Genomic DNA, 25,422 nt, shown 5'->3' with positions numbered 1-25,422 from the left:
AAACCAATTGCCTTGTGGAACACAGTATACAAAGTTTTCTCCAAGGTACTAGCAAACAGACTCAAAAACATCCTTCCTAAAATTATCTCAGAAGAACAAACTAGATTCATGTTGACTAGATCTATTCTTGATGGAATCACAACCATTCAAGAAACCATCCATCTCGCATGCTCGAACAAAGAAGCATGTATGTTCATGAAACTGGACATCCAAAAAGCATATGATATGGTTGACTGGAGGTTCTTATGTAAGACATTAGAAGCTTTTGGGTTTTCCCATTAGTGGATTAATCTAATTTTTAAATTTATATCTATCCCTAAAATTTATATTCTAATCAATAGAACACAAGAAGGCTTTTTTGATATTTCTAGAGGTATATGATAGAGGGACCCACTATCCCCCTCCCTTTTCATTATCATGGTAGAAGCCTTTGGGAGAGCAGTGACCAACACATATAACAAACAAAGGATCTCAAGTATTACTATCTCTAAAAATTTGCCTAACATAACCCACCAACAATTTGCTAATGACACTATTCTACCTAGTAAAATTTTAGTTTTATATTAATACTAAGCTAGATTTAGAGCAGCAAATATGCATAGTAATGGGTTTCAAGAAAGGAGCCTTTCCTTGCAAATATCTTAGTATTGCCCTAGAAAAGGGACAAGATCTAGTAAGGTCTAGGAAAACACTTTAGAAAAATTGGATTCTAAGCTCTGTAGTTGGAAGGACAGATGGCTATCTAAGGTTGGAAAATGCACTAAGATTTGAGTAGTCTCATCAACTATTCCAACTTTCCCTCTATCATGCCCCCCACTCTATAAGTAGAATCTCTGAAAATTCAAGTCCAAAATGTGGAATTTTCTTTGGAGGGATCAGGAAGAGGAAAACAAACTAGCCCTCATCAAATGGGATAGCATTTATAAACCTAAAGATTTAAGTGGTTTAGGGATCAAGAACCTACAGTGGCAAAATGAAGCCCTAGGGGAAAAACTTGTTTGGCAACTTTATAACAAAAGAAATCGTAAATGGACTAAGATTATCTATAACAAATGTCTTAATGTAGACGATATGCTCTTGATTATTAGAGTAATCAATCCACCTAAAGGGTCAGAAGGTTGGAATTTCATGTTAAGATGTCGTAAGCTGATCTATAGTTTCTTAACCTAGGATGTGGGTATGGGTGATGATGCCCTTTTTTGGGAAGACTCCTAGGATGGTAAACCTCCTCTCTCCCTCAGCAATACCACTCTGGACCTCAAAAATAGGTTGTTTGATCTATGGGGTAACAAATTCAAGGACTATAAGACATTGGTATATAAAGATGGATCCCCTAAATGGACATGGAAATCTCTAAATGGTTTGGGATTTGATGTTGAGTGGGTTAAAAAATTTGAGAAGATACTAGAAGGCAAAAAACTTAAGCAGCCTAATAAGAAAGACACTCTAATTTGGGTAGCTTCCAATGATGGAAAATATAATGTTAAAAATGGCTATAGAGCCATTGTAGAATCTCACAAACTAGAAATGGTGGATATCCCATTAAAGTTGTGTTGGGATTCCTCTTGTCTCCCAAAAGCTAGTTTCTTCCTATGGTTAGTAGTTCAAAATAGGATTCTAACCATGGACAAGTTATCCATACTAGGTATTCAAGGTCCTTCCATGTGTTTTCTTTGCAAACTTAGTACCGAAGACATAGACCATCTTCTGTTCAATTGCCCTTATTCCCAAAGTTGTTGGGAGTGGCTCAAGCAAATGTTGGGTTGGTCTACCCCCTTCCCAAAATCTCTATCTGACCTACTTAAAGGCTGGCCCATGACTCTAGTAAAGGGTGTTTACAGCAAGCTATGGAACATCTCTCCTTCAATATTAGTTTGGGAAATCTGGAAGGAAAGGAACCATTGCATTTTTCAAAATATGGAATTTAACCCTGAAGATCTTATTACCAAAATAGAAGCTAGTATTATGGAAACCACCAAATCTCATTTAAGAAATATGCAGCTGGAGGAAGGTTCCTTCTCAAGTTGGGATAGGCTAATGAAAAAGCTATGGCCTAACTTGATCAATCCCCCTCTATTCTATACAAAAAATAATAAAGAGGCAAGGAAAAACTATAGATGGAAACTACCACCCATTGTCTGGCTTAAGTTAAATTTTGACGGAGCTACTCATTGTAACCTAGGTGTAGCTAGCATTGAATGTATCATAAATAATGATGCTAGGCATTGGATAGCTAAAAAATCCATGTCTATCAATCCTACCTCCAACAACCTAGCAAAACCTGAAGCTCTTCATCAAGGCATTCTTCTATGTATCAAGCTTAAATTTACCAAAGTCATCATTGAAGGAGACTCCCAAATAATTCTAAATGCTATCATAAAATGGTCCACCCCTAACTGGGTTCTCAATTCCCAACTAAAGGAGGTCCTATCTTTAATAGATAAGCTAGAAGATTATAGGATTTGTCATATCTATAGGGAAGGTAATCAACTTACAGACTAGCTAGCAAACTCGGGAGCAAATGGAGTCAATTCATTGATATTCAAAGGTGGCTTCTCTCTATCCCTCTAATTTTGTGTTCTCTCTATGTTTTTATTTTTTATTTTTCTTTTATTTTCCCTTTACTTTATGATTTATATGATTAATACTTAGATGGGTAGATCCTTGCCTATGTCATGTTCCCACTCTTCACATTTGGTCAGTAGCCTATGTTACATTTTATCCCATCTTTAATCTTTATTCAAATTTGGCTACCCTAGGTAGCATGTGCATTTTAAGTATATATAACATTTGAGTGTTTTCCTACACTCAACTCCATCATTTAATCGATAGCCATATTTTACAGGAATTTCTAAGTACTAAGTAATCATGCCTTTTCTAAGGGATCTTCACGTGTCATGGTACTCTATTATTAAGTGCTAACTAATGATCTCATCCCTGTGACATCATGCCAGTGGTATCCATGATTTCTTCTAGATGCTTCCAACTACTATTTCTAGGTGTCTACTCTAGCTTCTTTCATTCCATTCTCGTCGATAACCATGGATTCAAACATTTATCTATTCCATGCTATCAAGAGTTGAACCATGGTGTTCTATGGGGTAGTGAAACCGGAGAGGTGGAATAGACTTCTATATCCTTTAGATGATATGTCTTGAATCACAATTAGTTGAGCACTGGGAGAAGGATTTTTTAATTATTAGTACACATGGTGAACCAATAGTAATATCATTGGTCTTTTATAGGCTGCCTGGTAAGAGCCAAAGTGGAGGCTAGTGATATCATTAGGTTGTGTCGTGATCTTTTTGTCCCACCCTAGAGAAAGGGCTTGGAACAAGTGGTGTATAGCATTAATAGAAAGTTTAGGATCCCCTTACTAGAGAAATACATGAACTTTCCCCTAGGTCATTTAGATTTAGCAACTGTCTATTGCCACCCTTTCTTGGTTATATGTGAGGGCTTTGTGTTCCATCATGAGTGGTCTAAAATGGAGGCTAGTTTGCACTTTCTTCTTAGGTGGTGTGGAATCATTATAGATGAGAGCAAGGATTGGCTTCTCAACTACCTTCATATCTTCAATGTGTATATTTAGCCAGGGGTGACATCTGATGACCTAAACTTTTGTACCCCTAATGTAGAAAAAAATAGCAGAGTGAAGGTTGATTTCAAGTTTCCACCCAATTACTATATGGAGCAGCCCGACAACATCCCTAAAGTGATTATGGTCTACTAGAATAAAGGAAGAGGCCTGGCATGACTAAGGGGAGCTTGCTTTGTTTAGGGTTAGTATTCTAGGGTTGTATAGTTAAGCCACTTAGATGGTGATTTTGTGAGTATACTAAAGTCTCTGTGACACAACCAGATCTTATATATAAATCCTTAATGTGAGTTTTTGTTTCACTCATCTTAAAACTTAAGACTCTATCTTATGTATCTCACTATTTAATATTATATAGTATTCGGTACTTTGGACTATGCCCTGCTTCTATCTAAAGGTTTTGCGAGCTTTCTGCATGTAGTCATGTTCTTCAGGTTAAATATCTATCAACTCAATTATGTTTGGTTGTAAAATTTTGGTTGAATGGTTTACTTTATTAGGGTTTTGGAAATGGTTCAGTAATCTACATATTACTTTTTGTTGTAGTTCATTTTAATGCATAGTCAAATTAGCGAAGGCTTCACTCATTATGAGGATACATTTTTTATCCGAGGAGGTCTTTTTTTGCCAAGACTGCTTCCTTCTCCACTTTTAATTGTTGTTATATAATGTGGGTTAGATATGTTTGAGAATTTCTTTGTCAAGCCCTTGGCACTGGGATCTACTATGAGATTATTGAACTCTCAATTTTGAATGATGTATCTTCACAAGTATTTCCCTACCTCTCTATTAGATTGCTTTGCTACATGTAGTTTAGTATGGTCTTTAAATCATGTTTTGGTTTAGCTATTCATTTTTCTCTATATATGGAGTATTGGTTTCCATTCTCATGAAGAAGTAATAAAGATTAAATTTCTTTTAATACAATATAGATTAGTGTTCTAGAACTAAAATATGGAGTAGAGTTGTTACACTATTTTGGAATTTATGATATCTATTCATACTCTCAAATTATCTATATTAAATTTAGGGCATAAAATGAATAATCTTCACAAAATCATTTTCTCCTTCTTACAGCATGCAATGTGAGCAATGTATTAGATTAAGCTCTCCTCTATACCTCAAGGGTCATGGGGGTTACAAGCTATGATGGCCTCGATGTTATCTCATTTTCTAATTATGGCTTAGATACACCTTTTTTAGTAGCTTCTAATATAGACTCTGGTTATTTCTATTCATGGCATAGTTGAATCAATAATTTATATGACCTCTCTTTTATGGTCATGAGGCTCTTTGGAATTTAGTTGGGTACATAGATTAAGGTCTAGATAGTAAGGCTCTTCACAATTGCTTCTACTTTTATCTGTCAGTGATGCTTTCTTTTCTAAACTAATTAGTGATCTTTTAGCTTCTATTATCTAATTTTTAGGGATCCTTAACTTTCTAGTTAAAATATGCATGTTTAGCTCTAATGACTTCCCTTGGGATTGATTGATTAGGACTGTTTCAATACTAAGTTGCAATAATTTCTAGACAATGTCTCTTTTTAAAATATTCCTTGTTCTCTTTTGGCTTTTTAGTAGGATATATAATGTTGCTTCTCTTTTTATTTTTTCCTTAAGGTACTAACTTATGAAATAGATTATCATACTTCATCACAAAAGGGAAACTAATCCCCTCCAGATATAAGGCTGGTGGGTTAATTTATGTTGGCTTTTCTTTGCTCTATTCTATCGATTACTCAGAGATGAGTAGGAAGATGTGAGAATGGCATGAGCAAGATATCTACAAATAGATGGCATAAGTTAATTAATATATTGATAAATGGGACTTTATCTCTATTTCTCTTCAAGGGTATGCTTATGCTCATGATGTAAATTAGTTTTTAATGATTTTACTAGGGTATGCCACTTTTAAAATGTAATAATATAGGATGTTTGTCCTTGGCTAGACTGGAGGTTTTCTTCTTCGTTCTTTCCTACCAGTGCCCATTTGAATGAAGATGAGCTATTGTAACTCTTTATTAAATTAATAAAATTAATCAAGGCCTTGGCTGATTACTGATATAAAAAAAAAAAAAAGTAATTACTGATAACATCTTAAGATCTAATAAAGTAATTCACACTCTGTTACAACAATTTATGTGTGCTTACCAAGTGTCAGCAGTAATCAATTTTATTAGTCCAAATTTGATAGTTGGCATCTAAGGGATTTGGGATTTATTTTAGTGGTAACTTATTCACCCGCCCTTAGTTACTCCTCTTATATTTCCAATAGTATATCTTTTCATTGATTACTTTTAATTAAATGAGTTAAGTAAATTCTTTATGAATTGATAGGGTTTCTAGGTATGTGGGAAGGATATTCATAAGAATGAAATTTAGGGTAAATGTTGATAAAGTTAATTGTAAGGTAGTTACATAGGTCAAGATTTGTTGGTTAGACTCTGTATAACAATGGATAACATACTAATTATCAATTCAGATGCAAATTGTTAAGTTCATATGGTTGCACAAAGAACAAATTTAAATGAAATTAATTTTATTTTTCTATATGAAGAAACAAACCACTAGTCATTGCTTATTTGTAATAGTTCCCTCTGAATTATCAATTAGCTACTATAATCAAGGAGTTTTTTACAAATCTAAGAAGAATTGTTGACCATTTTTGCTATAGGCAATAGATCTAAAGAAAATAATATCAGTAACCACATGTTTGAAGAAAGAATCATAAAACCAGTCATATTTTCCATCCCTAAGGTGCACCCACCTAGGCCCTACAATGCCTGTAGTGTAGAAAATCCATGCGATTTTATTAATATTGGTCTAGATCTAAAGAAATTTCAGTTGAATATAGAAAGTAGATAAACCTTAGATTGAATCTTCTCTTCTACATCTTGGTATTATGTTTTAAATCAGCCTAGTAGTTTTCAAACACCAACAAGGACATTATGATAAATCATGTTTATCTTATATATAATGATTTTTTGGTGTCATTTCCATTGTATTTTGGGCATGACATTTTGGTATCAGAGCCTAGTTTATAACACTTGGGTAACAATGGGTCCATGTTAAGTGTAGGATTTTATAAATTACTTTATGAAGTAGGTATTTCTCATAGCAAACTTCCAATGAACCAATGTGTTATTTCTAAATTGCAACATTGACAAGAAAATTTGGAATTGGTATTAATGATTGTAAATGGCTAACAATAAAAAATAACTCTATCCTAATAACATAAAAACAAATGAGTAAATGAAGGAGTGTTGTATTTATATTAAGGTAGATTATGACTTCATAAATTATTTAAAATGGTATTAAACATTATTGTCTTAGGAAAAACTAAGTTAGGAACCTTAAAACATCTTTCAAATCACATGAATATAACAATTGAAAAGCCAAAATTCTTCCCTATAAGGGGCTTCCCAATCAGACATTTTTCCAGGATGGATCTTGAGGAAGACTCACACATTGGAAAGAAGTTATTACCTCTATATGCACCCCAAACTAGTAATGGTTTTGACCAAATTCAAAAGGTATGTAATTTGGTTTTTTATTTTCATGATGTAGCTCAAGTGCAATTGACTATTTTAGTCATATGGTGTTCTATTCTAATTTCATTGAGCCATGAAATCTACTTGATGTTGGTCAAAAATTAAAGCTATTTCAATTAATCAAAAAAATGGATGTGTTTTAGGACTATTGATGATTGACTAGATTATGGTAGCATAGAGGCTTGATGTTAGTTTTTAGTTTTCACTTAGTGTTGAAGCACCGTTTCAGCTTAGTAGTGTTTTTAGTTTGGTTAGATTGTTTCAGTTCTAGTTTATTGATGTTATTTCATTTGAAAGAGAGTCTATGCCCAATGGTCAAGCTAAGGAAACTAGTCTGATGATACTTAGTAGGAAAGAAATCAATAGAAGTCACTAGAAATGTTACCAATTTTTATATCATTCAAAATGGTGACATTCAGTAGCATAATTACTAAGTGAATTTACCTCTACAATACCCTAGTGTGTTAGTATTATGTGAAGTTGATTAGATTTATGTTTATTTGTATAATAATGAAAGAATCGAGTACATTTTCATGAAAATAAAGGAGTTGAATTGAAAATACAAGAGAAAGTACATATGATGATGATCAATAAAACATATAGGTGCATACAGGTTGTGAGCATAGACAACAAATAGAGAATATTGAAAGAAGGATATATGCATAAGAAATGAAAGTAAAATACAAGGTATCATACATTTCCTAAGTTGGTATGCAAAGATTTATCACTAGCTCTAGTTTCCTTCCAACACCTATATTATCTTAGAACCTACAAGGGTTACAATAAAAGAATGAGTGGGATTAGATCTAGAAAGATCATGCATGAATATACTCTTCAATGGACAATCAAGAAGTACTCAAATGACTACACTCAAGGCATGCACAAGAAACCCAAAAGATGATAGAGAAGGAGAGAAACCTATTTTTCTAATCTAATTTGTTTATTCCATGTGTAGGTACAAAAAATTTAATGAATTATAAATTACATATGTAGCATACATGAAAAACTTGTAGACGCGACAAGAACTAGGCATTGTTCCTATAGCAAAAAGAAGAATGCAGAATGCAGACCTATTATTAGCAACATGAGGTTAAAAAAGGTAATGAAAACTCATAAATATCAAGGAATTTTAACGTGAATATTTTATAGCCTTAGATGCAACAAATAAATCCCTTGCAAGTATTAATGGAGTATGTTTCAACTACAAGTATTCATGGATCAGAAAAAAAGGATATCAATGTGAGTAATGTGATAAACACATGGTGAGCATTTGGGCACCCATTCATGCATTGTAACATGCAGCCATGAAAGAATACATGACAAATTTTGCTTGCATGTTAAATAGCAAAAGGGAATGCAAATACATAATTTCTCAAACACATAATCAAATCAAAGTGATATCCTTCAAATACATGTGCATAGAAGCGATAGGAAAAAGCTATCATTCCTATTACAGAAGGCATGAATTAAAATAATGTAGCCCATGGGTTCCATGAACTGGCCTGCAGTAAAATTTCATAAGAAAAATCATGGAGATCTTATTTAGGCCATGAACCTATAGAAATGAAACCCTTTTCAAATGCATCAATGTCATATGATGAAAATGGCACATACAATGGTTGTAAAAGGATGAAATCAAGCAGAAAGCATCTATAAATCTAAAAACTATAGATATAAATATGCAACAAGCTTCAAAGGGTGTTCATAGAAAATAAAATGAGCAAATGGAGAGATGAGAATCAATATCCTAGTTTATAGATTAAAGATTGTTGTTTCTAATTTTTGAGGTACAAGAAGTTGACTTAAAGTGTCTCTTGTCATGGAAACTTCCCAAAACACCTCTTGTTCAAACTTGAGCATCATTTTGAAGGTTTTGAACATGTGAGGGAGCTATTTTAGCCTTTATAATCATTTTTTCATATTTATGATGTCATTTTATGAAGGGTTTTATCATAAAGGTTTGTATAATGATGTAAAGGATGGGGTATGTTAAAATTTCTAAGTGCTAGGTGGGTATTTCTCTACATGGGAAGATATTTGGAAATTTATGGGATGTTTATTTTTCATTTTGCATCATTAATCTAAAACATTCAATAAAATGGTGATAATAAATCATTTTATTTAAATGTTATTTCAAACACAAAATTGGAGGGATTTAATTAAGTGAGATTTTGTAAGTTTAGGAAAGGTGGATATATGATGCATGTTAATTGTAAGGGGGTTGATCTTTTTAATTTTGGATTAAGGTAAAAATAAGTTTTGAGGCAACCTAAGTCCCAATACAAAAATTTAAAAAACTAGATAAATGAGATAAAGTCCCACTAGGTTTTACAATGACCTAGAACCTACAATTATGACATGAAGCCAAAAAGACAAGTTTTACAAGGACCTAAAACCTAAATAGTCAAATATACAATAAATAAATATTAAAAATAAAACTTTAAAACATCCAAAAAAAGAAGCCAAACCAACAACCCTAACCAACAACCAAAACCTACACAAAAAAACTGAGCAAACTTACAACAACTCCTTCATAATCCTAGCTAGTTCTTTACCAGTATTAACAACCTCCAGAAGGAGATCTTCTATAGTTGAACTAGGAGAAGCTTCAATAGTCCTTTTTTTGTTCTATCATATCCTCTTTCTCATGCCACCAATTAGTTGAGAAACCATAGGGGAAATGATCTCCTCATTTCTTCTCCTTCCAACACTCACTACCACTATGCATAGACTAGATGTAACCATGTCCATTTATAGTCCACTTTCCTTAACCAAATGCCTTAACCCTATTTCATGGGCCATGGTTATTTTTGGATATTCCAAAATTTACTTTCCAGCTCAATTCTTTTGGTTTTTTCATTTTCCAAGGTGTCCTACAAATCCCTATCATTTTTCTTCAAGGAGATGATCTTGTTGTAAAGGAATGAATCAGCCTAAAGAGAGGCATCTGCCTTCAGTTTGGCTTCGTGGAGGAACAAAATTATCCCACTATTCATCACCTCCTTGTTCTCCCCATCAACAGTATTATCCTCAGGATAGTCAATGTCCTCCTAGGCATCATTAGGCACTAACTTTCTCTCCCCATCTAGGGTCTATTTCTCATCTTTGACCTTTTGATTTGCATTATCAATTTTTTTTTCAAGAGTAATAGGAGGATAATTCATATCTTTTTTGTTAGATATGGTGACCATGGGAATCCCCTTCTCATGGCTAGGTTCAAGGGTCAATAAGTTCTCATTCACATTTTATCTTTGTCCATAGGGAGTTAAAAGACAAAATATGTTCCTTTGTTCCCAACTGAGAATCCACATAACTTCCTATGCCACCAAATTTAACTATGGGATCATCCTAATTACTATAATACCCTTCAATCTTTGACTTGTAATCCCCACTCTTTTTCTCCCTCTCCTCATAATCATTCTTCCCTTTCTTTGAAGAACCTTTGTCATCCTCCAAGGCTTCTTCAAGTCTAGCCTCCATCTTGCTTCTCTTAACTCTACCTTCCTTCTTACTCTTCTTAATTTTATTCTTCTTCATGGAATCCTCATCACCTTCTGATTCATTGTTCGACTCAATTTCCATACCCGCTTAACATGTCCCCTTAATCTTCACATTACGAGTTTTTATTTTTTCTACATTAGTACTATCTAGATTTCCCTTCCTTGACATTTTCTTTCTTTTTTACACTGAAAGATATGGCTTCACAACATTCTCCTTACAATATTCTTCAATTAATAGAATCAATCCTTCATGAAGAAATGGCCTACTCCCTTTTCTCTATGTGCCCTAAGGCTATTTAACATGGAATTATTTGTATAGAAGGGAAAAGAAACATTCTTTATGTCTCAAATGATTAAAAAACACAAAGTGGAAATTATGCACATGTTTTGATCACCCATCCAAAATGAAGTATTTATGAATGCAAGTTAACACATCATGCCAAATTTCCTTATTCTAGTTAAGATCAAAGAAGTTCATCTCCTTTACCAATTTCTTTCTTCTTCAGTGGTTTTTGATAGTTTCTTGAGTGTGGCATTTAAAAAATTTCATCTCTTTTCTAAATTTAATTCCTCCCATTGGAAGCCTAGTAATTTCAGCTATGAAGTCCTCAAACAAAGAAAAAAAACTCCAAGCAAAGAAACTTTCTCCTTGGACTAATTCTTAAAGGACTCCTTACTAATATGTGGTTTAAAGCCCTGCATTTTCTCTAGGTAAATAGAAACCTTACCTTTTTGAAGAATTTACTATGCCATAGTCTTCTCTTTCCACTGTTCCTAGTTTGTAGGCTCTTGCTTCCTTGACTCGCCACCCATTTTTTTTTGCAAGAGAAGAAAATGACCTCTATGAAAAAAAAAACTTCACAACCAATATGTGCCAAGAAAAGAGGGTGATTATGAGAAAGTACTCCCTCAAAAGGCTCATAAGCCCATTATTAATGGTATTTACAGCTTTTGTTTAAAACAAAGTAATTAATGTTTCTTCCACCATATTTGTCACATCAAAATAAATAAGAGCCTTTAAATTGTCTTCATTGCATAGGTCATCCTCCCACATCAAAAACCTATATGTACCAATAGCTTTGTTGGCAATCCAACAAGCATCCCTATTACCTTCACAATAGTTATGAGAAATAAGAATATTATCAAGATTATTAAGGAGTTTATTAATTTCCCCAATTAAAACTTCAATATTCCAAGTCATTGAATAATTATTATGCAACATGTTATTAATGCTTAAAGAATCCCCTTCCATCCATAGCTTTCAGTAACCAGTTTCCACTACCTTCTTGTTAATAAAAACCCGCTAACACCTCAACCCTATGACTAGTAGAAACACCAATAGGAATGACCACCAATAGGGTTGGCCTTTTTATTATTTTTACGTGTTCATATTGTAAATACCTAATAGATGATGATTTTATAAATAATTCTATTTAAGTATATTTTTGGGTGCAAATTAGGGGATGGTAAGATTTCATCATGCCAAAATCATGAGAGTTTGGTAATTGGTGAAGTGGAAATTTTTCAAAGGCAAAATTATACGTTTTCCATATTGTTGCATACACCTTCCAACTAAATTTGGGGGAGATGTCAAACTTCAAATTTTAGCATGATTTGTGAGGATGATATATTTCATCTACCAACTGATTTGAAAGAATCATGGATTGGTTTCCAATTTGGAGGTTTGTGCCTATTGAGGATTTTGGATCTATTTATACCCCATTCTTGGGTATTATTAAACATATCTCTTACATTCTACTTCCTTTTGATCTCTTCCATTCTACCTTCCTTATGAGTTATTGCATTCCACCTCCTTGGAGAGATAGTGTTTTGTAGCTTGGTCCTTTTGTATGCAGTTTTGAGCATTTTGGGTCCTTTTAAATAATATGCAATAGTGGTATTATTTGGTCTTATTTCAGTTTCTCTTTTCTTTAATCTCTAAGAATTTTAAACTTTAGGTTAGTGTGCTTTTTATGAAACCTTGGCTTAAGTTAAGTGTTTGAGAAGCATCTAAGATATAGTTTTTGAGTTAAGTGTAATTTGTGTGTAATTTTAGATTAAAAGTCATGAACAAGTTTACTTCTCTTAAACCCTATACATTTTGACATTTCATGCACTTAATGTTAGTAGGATCTTTCTATGATCAAGTTCATATTTTCATTTGTAGTTGTGAGTTTTCCATTCAAAGTTGTGTTACCCTAATAATTTTGGTGAATCACCTTAGTTTAATTTCAAGTTATGTTACATGCATTCTCTCATTCCTTTTCCCATCAATATCAATCAAGTTTTAATAGGTAATTCAAGAGAAGCCGACCCTTTATACTAGAAGTTGATCCTTAACATGACATACCCACAGGCCAAGGATCATCCCATGTTTCACTAGATTATCAGAAGTTACTTTTCACCATAAGAGTGTAATCTAAGTGACAACATTTCATTACACACAATAGATAATAAAGGATTAAACTAAGTGGGGTAAAGAATTTGATTTATTAATTCCTATTATTATTCCATTTTTTTACTTAGGTAATAGAATAGACCTTCAAATGTTCAAAATCACTTTCAACATGTTCATTATCATTTAGAATTGATTTTATAAATTTACCATGGAGGTTAGGGCTAAGTTGGACAACAAGTGAAGGGAATCTATGACTAAAATCTATTAGATTTTTACTTTCAAGTGGCCACATGAAGCTCATTATATTAAATGGTTGGATAAGTATTATAGGACACTTGATTAATTTTTAGTTATCTTAAGTTTTTGGTATTTTTTATCAATTTTATGAACAATTTTGAAGTCCAAGTCAGGGAGTTATTTTTTAAAATTTGATTTTAATTCCAATCTATCAAATAAAATTCGATGTTGTACATTTAATTTTTAGCAATGATTTTTCTCATATTTTTAAATTAAAATATAGTTAATAAAGTGATTTGATCCATATTTCAATTAGTTGTTACATTTTGAATTATAATTACCCACATCATAAAAATAAGATCTTAGTTAATTGAAGTCACATCCACAAGAATAAAAGCATATTCCAAATGGTTTTTCCTTGCAACATGAGGCTTATAGATGAAAATCACTTCCCAACTACCACTATTAGAAAATAATGAATGTTTTTGAAATTAAAAGTGACCAAAAGCAAGGGGGTTGGCCCTTAATAGTCAAAAGGCTGGTAACTAGCACATTACCAACCAGTAGCAAAAACAGTCAGCAAAAATAGGAAAACCAGCAGTCAGAGATAAGAACCTAAAACAAGAGAGCTAGAACCAGAAGGTAAACCTAGCAACTAACCAAAGTCCAACAAGGCACCCAGGCCTAATAAAAAACATAATTATAGCTGATAACTAGCAAAACTATATCTATCATAACAGTATATAAAGTCTTTGGATCCATAGACCCCATAACTGAACAGAAATTAAAAAAAACTTAGATTTTTTTTTCCCTTTTCCTCTTGCATGAAGAAGAATTTGGGCCTAGTCGTCAGCAAGGAACTTAAAGAGTAATGTATTGTCATCCATGTCCAAGCCAGCTTCCTCCTTCTCTTGTGCCAGCAATTGGAGGGTAGTTGCAGCAACATGAGTGACTTTAAGTCCAAACTTGGAGAAGGTGAAAAACACCTCCTCCAAAGCTTTGACTCTTTCCTCCAAGTTTTTGTAATTCTCCTCCACTGTAATTGTCTCCTCTTTATGCTCCTCAACCTTTGTAGGAGCAACCTCCTTCATTTTATGTCCCTTTGGTTTATCCTGCAGCACCCGTGGGTTAAAAAAAATCTTTGAATTTTCCTTAACAGGGGAAGAAATGGTGATTGGGGAATTATCCTTTTTTCTCATCTCATCACAAAAAGTAAGGGGTTTAAGTGAGAAGCTGGCTAAAACATGGGTTGTCTCAGTATTCCTTTCTTTGTCATCCGACACTTGAGTTTGAGTGGCATCCATGAAAATGCTCCCGAAATTGAAACTTTTTTCCCCCTCCTCATTACCATCATCCTTTTTTGAGTTGGAAATGCTTTCCTCCTCCCTTCTGTCATTGTTATTGTCAAAGCTATCTTCTTCAACTTCCTCAACAGGGTATCTAATAGACTTTTGCTTACCCCTATCCTAGGACTGAGCTAGCCTACCAAACCTTCTTCTTGCTTTTCCCCCAATATCTTCACCAAAATCCTCTCCAACAACCTCTACCACCTTATCAACTTTTAATTTTTTGTTTCCCTTTTGTTCTATGGCTATGTCAATTTTTTTCTTTTTCTTAGTGTCCTTACTAGGAGATGGCCTAGGAGTATGGATTTTCATCCCCATATTGGAGCTCGGGGGGGAAATCCTACTATGGCGGGGGTTTTCCACAACAACCTCTCTGGGGGGAAATAAAGCTAAGTAGAACTGATACAAATGAAAAATTAACCCCTGATGAATAATGGTGAAGTTTAGGTCTTTACTTTTTTTCTCCTTAACATCCTTAATCATATCCTCAAGCGAATGCAGAAGAAAAAATGGAATGGAAATGAAATCCCTATTTCTAAAATGATTCAACAAGGGAAAATGATAGTAATAGCACACTCCAAACTTTCCTTCTAGGGTGAGATACTTCATCAGGACCAAACACACATCATCCTAGGGCTCAGGAAGCTTATCCCTTTTAAACCCTTCTCTGTAGCGAATCGGCTCCTCATTCTCCGCAAAGAAGTTTTTCATGCTATTCTCATTCGAGACTTTGGTGACTTTCTTCCACTTTTTCCCCTTCATTGTGAGCCCTGTTGCCATGGCAATAACCTCCTCCATGACTTGAAAAGTAATGTCGTTGATTGTGACCTTCCTATCATCCCAATTATTCACAAACTATAACGCACAATTTTCATCGTGCCCAGCCATGGACAACATATATGTCAAAAAACCCCCTTCCTTCAGGAGATACCAGGTCGCCATCCTATCCTTGAAGTTCTCAAGTCTCATTGGTTCCAGCCGATTCAGATCACCTCCCATATTAATTTCTCCACTATCCTGCCTCTCTTCCTCAGAAATTGGAAAGCGAGAAAATAATGAATGTTTCTATCTCTTTTGTAGTGTCTTTTCTTCTTTTTATATTTTTGAGCAATTACATACCATGATGTAAATTATAACAACCTTAAAAAGTTTGCTAGCTTAATCTTATTAAAGAATTTTTTCTTACACTTTAAAGGAGATCATTCTTTTAGTCTTAAGTAGTCAAGAATAGTGTCATGTGTCTTTTATTAGGTATTTATAATAGATTACTTTTAAATTATTACATTACTTTTAGATTATTGCATATGATTGTATTGCATGAAAATATCATTATCAATGTAAATACACAGCTTCAAATAATTTATCTAATTTGTCTTTTTGTTTATTTTACTCAAGACTTTAAAAATCAATAAGAAAGAATCTTTGTATATATCTCTATAATGTATTTTTTTTTATCTCTCCACCTTTTCAAGTAAAAGATGAAAATTTCTTTATGTGGAAAAGAAATATTTGAGTGTGATACTATGTATCTCAAAGAATAAGTATAGATTTTCCACATATTGAGGGTATCATTGCATGTTGATGTTATTAGGATTTTCATGATAGATATACATTTATCATATGTATGTTATATTTTTATAAATTTTGAATCTATAGCCTTAGAGAACAATAATCACCCTAAAATTAGAACATAATCATACTTTTTTTTATAGATAAATCATAAACATAAAATTTAATAGAATAAATCATTTACTTTTGTTTTAATATATGGGTTATTTTCTCTCAAGAACAATTAATGAGTTGATCAAATAATTGATCAACAAATTTTATATTTTCTAGGAAAATTGTATCAAAAGAAGTGAGATTTTTCTTATAGGTACAATACCTAATGTATGGAGTTGATCGTGTTTCATGAATAATGCATGATTGATCTTATTGGCATTATTTAACCAAAAGTGAAAAGGAAACAAATACATATATTTCTTGTGTTTATTGGCCACTATCTTGAGTTTCTTAAGCATGAGAAGTTGGAAAATATCTATAAGAATCAAGTGATTAGGATGAGAAATAAGAATATTATGATTTTTTTATAATATATAAGGATGAGCATAAATGTGTGTGTGTGTGTGTGTGTGTGTGTGTTTGTGTGTGTGTGTGTGTGTGTGTGTGTGTGTGGGTGTGTGTGTGGGTGTGGGTGTGGGTGTGGGTGTGGGTGTGTGTGTGTGTGTGTGTGTGTGTGTGTGTGTGTGTGTGTGTGTGTGTGTGTGTGTGTGTGTGTGTGTGTGTGTGTGTGAGAGAGAGAGAGAGAGAGAGAGAGAGAGAGAGAGAGTCAATTTATTCTACAACATTAATATTTAAATGCATAGGTCTACATCCCAATAACAAATAACTTGGCCATGAAAATATCTAAACTAATAGCTCTACAATCATCATGTACCTTTCATCAACAACCATAAATTATAATAATTATTTCCTTAATTGTATGGATGTATATCTTTAGTGTAGGGGAGGATAGGATTCCAACACAAAATAAATCTTAAATGTGTGTTCTCTAATGTACATCTACAAGAAAAGGTAATGCATCAAACTTTACATGATGGAAAATGTCATAAGCATGTATTAGGGAAAGATAGTCAAACAAATAAGTAAGATTTATTACTGAGAAAGCATATCAATAGTTCTTTTTATGTGAGCTCAACATGATAGACACAATGAAGTAACATGTGCCTAAAATTTTAAAATCCCTAAAAAATAGTTTTGGTGTCTCAGATAGTATCATTGAGCTACATAAATTTTAGGTGATAATATATGGTAATAATCTTGCGAAAAGGGAAAAAAATTTGTAGAAAGAAAAATAGAATTTGTGGTACAAGGTTCCAACAAAGAATTAGACATATGAAAACCTATGTTTTACCTGATCTTTGAGGATTAGGATGCAATATAATTTTTTAATTTCTTGTCTATATATAATTTTTAGAATAAAAAATAAAACAAGGTTGTTGCCCCTTACAAATCAATAGCAAAAGCCACAAGATTGCCAAAGATAGTAGCAAAAAATATACTAACAATCGACAATTGAAAGAATATATAGGTGCTCTTGGCTTCCCTAGTAAAATAGTCCCATACTAGTTCATGGGACTTTTTATTTATAAATTGAAAGTATGATTGGACTGCCTTGAGAAAGCTTTAAACATCAGTTTGTTTGTTTGATATTATAGAAATAACATAGTCAATTCAAGGGAAATGACCAAGTAAAAGGGAATTTTAGAATATATATCACTTTCTTGAATCACTAATTAATGAACTCCAATTTGATTCTTGGTGGATATCACAATTCTGCATTTCCTAACTGAGAATACTAACATATATAATTGAATTCAAACAACTGAATATTTGCCATAGTAATGAGTAAACTGTGAGAGTAAGCCCATGATCAACCACAACTAGAAAATATATAGAGGAATGATCAGTCAACATAGGATAGAATAGAAAAAGATGGAGTTATATTTGCATTAAAAAGAATAGGGTGCCATTGATATGCACCTGAAGGTTACAATATCGATCAATGGACATGTTAGTTTTGGAAGAAAATATGAAAGAACAAAATAATAAAATTTATTTATTAGAGGCCGATAGACTTTATGAATAAAATAAAATTAATATGGGGATTGAATTTCACCCATACTATTACATATAATACTCATATTTTGTGTATTTGTACATATTATTTATATACATATGCATTATGTTAAAATATATGTATACATATAAACATATATAATGTAATATGTACAAATATGTCTAAGTATTGTGGGTAATATTTGTATAATATATCGTATCCAACATCAGATGATGGAGAACATCCACATTCAAATTTAAAGGTAACAATTGTATTTAATTTATTGTTTGAATGAATATATGTGTATTTGTGTGTGTGTGTGTGTGTGTGTGTGTGTGTGTGTGTGTGTGTGTGTGTGTGTGTGTGTGTGTGTGTGTGTGTGTGTGTGTGTGTGTGTGTGTGTGTGTGTGTGTGTGTGTGTGCATGTTTTAAATTAGATGGCCTAGTCAACACTTAATATTATTTAGTTTTCCCTAGTTTGCTTCTCCCTAGCAAAAGTGGTTTAGCCAAATACCTAGAAAACTTAGTGGCAGGTTGGTGCTCATGCCCTATTACCTATCTATCAATTGTTTCCCCCCTTTGTTGCATACCTACAAGGAAAAATAACATGGTGAAAGTATACTTCCAATACATTCTAATGAAGGTAATGTAACCATAATATATAACCATATTAACCCATCATCTCCAATTTACATGAGATTATAATGAGCAACCTATTCAACCAACCATTTCCAATTCACATTAAATCTCAATGACTATTGTTAACATTTAAAATTAAAATAAAGTATGTGATGTAACACAAAAAAACTTCCTAAAGGAGACACCACCACTAGTTATGGTTAACCTCATCACTAGGGAAACCAATGGCCCTCCTAATAACTATTTTCTAATCTAAACACATAAATTTGAAAACCCCCATGCCAATTATCCTACCAAATCTTTATTGTAAAAGTGCCAAGGTAGTGGTCAAGATATACATAACTCTTTAACTATAGTGAGTGGCATTCAATATCTTCATCACCAACTGAGCATGTGACTTGAGTTCATACGCCTATTCTTATATAGATCTAACCTCCATTGAAAATTTAGCACATCCTTGAAAAGTAAAACCATTATAGTTGACTCCATCAAAGTCCACTTCATCAATTCTCTCCTCCTAAAGGCTATCTAAAATGTGAGTAATTGAATTGTTGGCTTGATCTCCTCCAAATTGATAGTTAAGCCTAGATTAACCATGAACAAATGGTTTCTACAATAATAGGTTCAAAATCACCACTTTGGTCATTATTTTGTGATAGGTGGACAACCCACGTCACTCCCCCTTGTTAATATCTAACTTAAACTCCCAAATTTCCTTTCTCAATTGCTTATCCTCTCCCTTATTACTATATTCAATATCGTACTAGTGATGCATGGTTGGTCATTGATCTTTCATTTTAAAATGAGGTTATGCCCCTATCCAAAAGTAATATAATTTTGAAATACTTGGTTGATGAGTTCCAATGTTACCAACATCTTTTTCATACTCATCAATGCAACTCACAGTCTAGCATAGAACCCCAAAAGTAGTAAATCTTTTTTTACATGGCATTGTCTCATGAAGTAGCAAGAGTAAAATAAAGTCTACATATATTGTCCCTTATCTCAATCTATAGCACCACCCAATGAAATAGGATAACATGTAGAAAAAAAGGCCAAATTATGTTTCCATACATTCCATAATGTCTAGTGCTCCAAGCTACATTCCTCCCAAATGAGAGATTTAACACTTGGGTCTATATAGTCAAATTGATGCCAACATAATGGATATTTCAACTTAGAACCAAGTGTTTCCAATATTTTTACCACCATGTTCTCTAATCTATAAGAGGGTTTGATTTAAAAAATAAAGAGGTTGAGAAGAAACCTGCCCATAGCCTCCAAAATTTTGACAATAGTTTGACTAGAATTAGTTGGGCCTTTAACAACTTTAATTGTTAGTATTGATTCTACTTTTATGACCATAACCTTAACACCAACAGTGAGTGCAAAATTGATTCTCTAGAGCATAGTCATCCCTTTAGCTTTCTATTAAATACTAGTCCTTGCACCAAAAGGAGATGCAATGGTTACACTGATAGTAATATATATTATGATGTATTTTAGAAGAAAAATAAAGAATGTGAATTGTAAAATTAGTATGAAAACTTTTAAATATTCAATTTGGAGTGATCATCTAGAGAGTGTATGCAACATAACATTGAGACATTAAATTTAGAAGAATTTTCCAATTTAGATATATTTTTAATTATTGTAATTAATAAAAACAAAAATAAATTTTAAGAAAATTTAAATTATTTTGTTAAGATATATTGGACACGATAATTTTAATACTTCTATGAAAACATTTCATCAAAGATCACGTGACTAAAATATATTTAATGCTTTTGAAATATAAAGTGACCAAAACTAGGGGTTTGGCCCTTACAAACAAAGTGCTAGCAACCGGCACACTACCAGCCAAAACAAACAAGAGATATCACTGTAATAAAGAACTACACTAACAACCAAGAAACAACTAGCTAGTAGAGAATTAACCAAACTAAATTAACAGTTATAGTACTAACCATACTATGATTGTTCAAAGTATAAATTGTTGGCATGAACAAACCAACCCATCCTAGAAACAACACACTACCATTAACATATATCATAGTAACATATATTCTAGTATCAAAACCTATAATACTTAACATACTAGATTAAAGTTCAGAATATAAAACTGTAGGCATATAGGCCAACCCAAGTCTAAGTAATAGTTGTAGACTAATAGACTAGATAGCAACTGAAAAAAAAAAACAACTAGGGTCATAAAATCCCACTTTATTCTTCCTCCTTTTTCTTTCCTTTCCTAGCTAGAAGCACCCTAGCCTAGTCCTCAGCAAGAAATTTATAGAGGAGCTTGTTATCCTCCATGTCCAACCTCATTTTGTCCTTCTACTATGCCAACAATTGGAGGGTAGTAGTAGTAGCATGTGTAACCTTTAGTGAAAATTTAGATGAGTAGAATCCCTCCTCTAAGGATTTGACCCTTTTTTCTAGCTATGCCTTCTTCTTGTTTTGGTCTTCCTCTCTTTCCTTGTTTTCTTTTTCATCATTTTTATACACCTCTATTGTCTTTGTCAAGGGCTAGTTCTCATCCTACAAAACTTGAGGGTTAGTAAAAACCTTGATTTTTTCCTTTACTAAGGAGGAGATGGTAATAGGAGAAGTGTCCACTTTGCTACTATCCTCACAGAAGGTAATAGGCTATAGGTTAAAGCTCGTCAACACATGTGTAGTTTCAGTGGTAATGACATTACCAACAAATGCCTAGGTAGTACTAGCAGACACCTAGGTATTATCAACAGAGTTTTCACCTTTTTCTTTCTCCTCATTCCCCTTTTCTCTCTTGGAGTCAGAATGTTTCTCCTCCTCCAATTCTCTTTCATTATTTTTTGAACTCTCCTCCTCTGCCTCATCAACCCTGTATCTATTAGCTTTTTGTTTATACCTTGCTTGTGTTTTTGCAAGCCTTCCTGACCTTCTCCTACCCTTTCCACCTCCTTCCTCTTTTGACTTCTCGATTTCCACCTCAACTGGTTTTTCAAAAAAAAAATTTACTACCCTTATGTTCAATGACTAGTTCTGGGTTTTTCTTTTTCTTATTTTCTCCACTAGGGGAAGGGCATGGGGTGTGGATTCTGGTACCAATGCTGGTACTTAGCGAGGATTCCTAATTGTGGCACTAATTTTCGGCCATGACAACCCTAGGGGGCAAAGGGCAAGATGGAACTCGTAGAGCCTAAAAATTAGGACCTAGTGGATGATGGTAAAATTATTACCCTTACTCCTCTTCTCCCTAACATCACTAATCATATCCTCTAGGGAATGTAACAGAAAGAACATAATAGAAATGAAGTCTCTATTTCTAAAATGATTCAGAAGGGGGAAGTGATACTAATAGTAAACTCCAAACCTGCCTTTGAGTGTGAGGTACTTAATTAACACTAGAAAAACATCCTCCCATGGAGCTGGTAGCTTATCCCTTCAGAAGCCTCCTCTATAACGGACAGGTTCTTCATTTTCTGCAAAAAAACTATTCATGTTGGCCTCATCTACCGTTTTTGTAACCTTCTTCCATTTCTTCCCCTTCATGGATAACTCAGTAGCCATTGCAATAACATCTTCATTAACTTGGAACGTAATACCATTTATGGTAACCCTACAGTCATTCCACGCATTCACAAACTAGAGCAAACAATTTTCATCATACCTCATCATTGCCTGCAGATATGGAAGAAAACTACCTTCTTTTAATAGGAACCAAGTTGCCATCCTATCTTTGTTGGCTCTAGTCGATTCAAACCTCTACCCATTTCTTCCCCACTAACTCTTGATCCACCAACTTCAATAATTTGCATTTGAACCTTCTTCTCGTTAATTCTGTCAACAATGATATTATTAAACCTCAACAACACAACAATGATGCAAACAACCTCTATGGGGTCTTTAAAATTCCCACAAGTTTGTTTTCAAGATGCTTCGAAATCCCATTCATTTTCATTATGGGATTGATGTGTACTTGGCATCATTACTCTACTATCCCTGAAATCTCTAACAAAATCCAAAAATATATCTATTCTACTTTCAAAAAGGAAATAATTTAAATTTCAAATTATGTTACCATAATGGTGAAGTAACTCATGTCTCAAATTGCACCTATTTATTATCTAGTCTGTACAACGGTGTCTCATCATCTTTCCCTTATTCTTTTTATTAAATTTAGCAAACTTTGTCTTCCTAGATATAATGCTGTCAAAATTGGCACTAATCTTTATTTGTCTAGCCATGCTTAATTTTTGTTCCCCCCGCCTTTCCTTGCAAATTAGGGTCTTGATTTCCTCCTTTAGGATATCCATGCTTCTCCAACATGCCATCTCCTTTAATTCAAACCCCATGGCAGCTGCAACATCTGCCACCATATTACCTTCCCAATATATGTGCTACAACTGGACCTTTTCCATCCCATTTATGATATGTCTAATATCCGTGATGATAGTTTGGATATTCCAACCAGGCCGAGAAGCTCCCTTTGCCATATCAGTTATTAATTTGGAGTCACTTTCTATGGTTATTTCCTTTATTTGTGTTTCCCTAATCAATTGTAGACCCCAAAGTAGAGCCATCGTTTTAGCCAAATTATTACTTCCTCCACTAACATTCCCAATGTTTATATAACATAGAACATATGTATCAAACATGAAGTTAGAAATTAATATTAAATTTTATATTTATATTTTATATTAGATTTCATCTTTTATCTATTTTAATATTTATATTTAATTTGAAATTTCAAGTTAAAACTAATTTTCAAATACATCATACAATATTGGGTTTAAACCTTATGATTTTTTTTCTATAATAGTAAAATAAATGTACTTTTTAGAGAGCTTAGAAAACAAATGATTTTTGATAGAGAACAAAAAATAATAGTCCTAATTGTTTTTCAAAATTGTGATGGAAGAACTATTTTCCAAATAAAACTATTTATTTTATTTTATTATTTAAAAGAGCAAAAACATTGGCAAGAAATCTTAAACAAACAACACCTACATGTAAATAAATAAGCTTTTAAACATGCATACTTAACTTTTAAATTTAAAATATTTCCCAACACAAACAAAACTATATGAGATATTTTGAATTGCACACATAGACCAAATATTGCTCCTCGTTCCATAACATCTTATGGGGAATGTTACAGATATTAGCCACTTAAAGTTTTACAAATATTACAATTATTTTTTATTCATTGTAATTAGTTTTGTAGAATTTGGTAGCTAAAGGACAAACATAAGTAGCATCAATAGAATATGAAGATATCCCATTTCACAAGAAAGATTTTAGTAATAATCATGAAATGTTTTCTTTACTAGAACGCAACAAAATCTTATCATTTCGTTATAATCTCCCACGCACCCCACCGTTATTGTTTGTGAAAAATTCGATTCTCTATTGCGTTTAGGAGTTAAATATGAAAATGCTTAAAAAGCCGTGTTCAATTTGAAAGTCAATAGGAAAAAACAAAAGAGCATATGGGCTTCAGCGGGATGACGTCATCTCATGAATATTAGAATGTTCATAGCAGTTTGTGACGTCATCAGGAATTAATTAACTTTCCCCAAGAATTCAACGGCCACTTTTACATGCAATCACAAAATCTTTCCCAAAGCTTACCCGCTCCAAGAGATTCTACACACAACCCAAGATGTTTAATTGTGACATACAAAAGTTATTGTGGACAACCACCCATAAACATAATTTATTTATCATTAAGGTCAAGCATCATGCTATTTTAATCAAATAACCTACTTAAGTTAAGGGTTTCCATCATTAATTATGTTTAATAAATTAAGTTGGTTTAAATGTCATCACATCAAATTAAATATTGATTAAAATTTCATTCCTATCTATTAAGTTGAGGGTTTACATCGTTGATTAGTTTTAATAAATATAATTGGTTTATAGGTTATCGATCTCATATATTAGATCGAGTTCAATTAAATAGTTATTAACATTTTATAAATAATTATACAAGGTTTCGAACATTCTAATTAAAAATGAGTTTACTTGTTTTTTTTAATTGATGGATTTAATATATAGTGATTAAGTTTAAAGTAGCTGTCAATAATGTTTTTTTTTACTTAACTTAAACATGTATTAAAATCCCCAATATTTCATAGATGAATGTAATGGAGACAACCTCTATATTTTATCATTTATTTGAAGGAATAACTTTATCAATTTTATATAATTGTATTAGTTGAAATCGATAGTTAGTTTATAAATAGACAAGTGTAATTAATGAGTATTTATCTTTTAGTTTAGAGATTAAATTATATAAATTGAACATAATAATAACAAATTAATTGAATTTTTTTTAAAAATTCATAAAAAGTAAAAGTGGAATTTTAAATTGTCCTATTAAAAATATTAAATAAAGAATAAAAATATTGCGAATTCTTTTTTTGGATCGCTAAAAGGCCGAAACCATTAATTTATATATTTAATAATAAAATTATCTTACAACATCATCTGCTCAAACGGGCATTGGTAGGAAAGAACAAAGAAGAAACCTATAGTCTTTCTC

Source organism: Cupressus sempervirens, chromosome 2 (genome assembly GCF_028749045.1).
Source record: "Cupressus sempervirens isolate cs-2001-9-10 chromosome 2, ASM2874904v1, whole genome shotgun sequence".
Taxonomy (NCBI): domain Eukaryota; kingdom Viridiplantae; phylum Streptophyta; class Pinopsida; order Cupressales; family Cupressaceae; genus Cupressus; species Cupressus sempervirens.
This window is presented reverse-complemented; position numbering follows the sequence as displayed.